Source organism: Saccostrea echinata, unplaced genomic scaffold (assembly GCF_033153115.1).
Source record: "Saccostrea echinata isolate AGI-Se365-2 ecotype Australia unplaced genomic scaffold, CSIRO_AGI_Sech_v1 ptg000001l, whole genome shotgun sequence".
Classification (NCBI taxonomy): Eukaryota; Metazoa; Mollusca; class Bivalvia; order Ostreida; family Ostreidae; genus Saccostrea; species Saccostrea echinata.
In genome coordinates, this window is record NW_026889750.1 from 6,917,168 (window position 1) to 6,919,187 (window position 2,020).

The 2,020-nt window shown below is 29.1% G+C and overlaps 1 long non-coding RNA gene across 1 annotated transcript; it reads right to left on the reverse strand.

The window, feature by feature from the left end:
• Positions 1-951: 951 nt before the first annotated feature.
• On the reverse strand, positions 952-1,738 carry LOC133182854 (uncharacterized). Its single transcript, XR_009720561.1, has 3 exons — positions 1,607-1,738; positions 1,260-1,392; positions 952-994 (listed from the first exon to the last, which is right to left on the reverse strand). It is a non-coding gene; the product is annotated as an uncharacterized LOC133182854 (long non-coding RNA).
• Between the last annotated feature and the right edge of the window lie 282 nt (positions 1,739-2,020).

The window sequence follows — 2,020 nt, forward strand, 5'->3', positions numbered from 1 at the left end:
TAAGATTTCATGTACAATGGATCTTGTGTAGTATCTGCAGCCATGACAATGCTTTAACTTTGTGTTTATTGACTTGCAAGTACCTTAAGTTTGTTGTTTTAAATAGTTCAATTGTTGTACAAAATGTGTTCAAAAGTATCGTATTTTCTGTTTCAAAATAAGTTAACACTGTCACTGTCAGTAATATAAGTAAAAAAACTTGAAGATTTATATCTTGATATTTGATGTAAATCCCCCACCCCCTCCCCCTTTGAAAAAAAAATATTGCTGCAATGGAGCTGTTCAACTTTTCAAAGATTCGATTAGGCCAGAGTTTTTTTATTTTCTGTTTAACGGGAATTTTTAAGAAAAAGTCGGGTCGAGGGGGCAAAATAAAATAAAAATAAAAAGTTCAAAATTTGTCGAGTCGAGACCATAAAAAAAATAAAACCCAAAATTGGTATGATTTTTTTTTTATATATAAAATGTTGAAAAATGAAAGAAAACACCATAAAATTTTGTTCATCATTTATTTGGATTTCAAATATGGAAAAATAGATACAATGTACAACTAACTATATCCATGTGTCATCCTATTGTGGTTAATTACACTTCTAAATTCTAGTATGAAAGCAAAACAATAAAATCTTATACAGTGTAGTTTGAATTATTATACAGCAAAATAATATTGGATACATGGATAACAGAAAAATCCACACTGCTTAAAAATTTATAGATGTATTCTGGTGGTCATCTCCTACTGTATAAAATTTATAAAAGTAATGATAAGAAATGTTTTAAACTACATGTATTATGATTATGATTTAACAAAAGTCTCGAGAAAGAGATAGGGTTGATAGCTAACTTGACAATGTGTTCCTAGTATAGGGCTAACACATTCTTGGGGTTCAGAATGGAATTTGTCAGCAGAAATTATTTGATGAACAACAGCAAAGTCATCTTGGAAGTCTTCTGCACTCTTCACAAATGGTTGGGTCTCCATCAAGAAATCAAACTGCACAAAAATTAAATTGTTCCTTTAAGATACTTTATAAATAAAATCAAATACATGTAGTAAATCTTAGAAAGTAGAAGATAAAAAACAGTATTTACATGAGATTATTTTCTTTTCTTTAAAATAAAGATACAGACATTTTTTAAGAGAGTTTTTGATAATACACATTTCTTTTATAATAAATATAATAATTTTGTTCTTTGTTCAATTTGCATTTAAAATATTCCATTGGACAATTTGTCGACTTAATTCTTTCTATCTCTACCTTTCCACAGGATAATGTGTGCAACTCCAATTAGCTGTCACTTGTCAGTGTTAGTTATATTCTTTTCCAACTCTCGTAATTTTGTTGGAATCCTGGTCTCATTTAATTCAACCAAGCAGACATGGACTTGTATCTAAAATATTTTAATCGTCATTTTAAGTCCCTGATTTAGTTAAACACCATCCATAGTAAAATTATACTTTACCGCGAATTTTACCTCAATTTGTTATGTGATCAAATTAAATATACAATATAAACATCTTTATAAGAAGAAAGAAAACGTATCAAAAAATGTTAACCATCGAACAACTGTAACAGAAAATTTATTAAGACATCTCAAAACTTACTTAACTTGGACATAAGTTCCACAGTTCAGTGTGCATCTGGTGTATTTAGGTTGTTGATGCCATAACTCCGATTTCAGGATCTTTTTTGTCTTAATCATCAATGGATTTAATATTACTATCCCGTCATTTTTATCTATAAATGTCTCGATATGACATTTTTGTTTGTTGATAGAGCCCGCGAAATTGCGATAAACTAGTTCTTCACACTGGTTACGATATCGTAATCAGCAAGACGCTCGTAATAGAGTTTGATTAACACAAGCTATGTCAAACGTTTACATGATTTATAAAAAATATGGTGTACAACAAACCCGATTTTATTTTAAACCATTAAAAAATGACACAGTCGGTGGGCATTTTAAAAATAAAAGTGAGATTGACCTCTTTTATTTTTTTTCGGTATTTTGAAAAAAT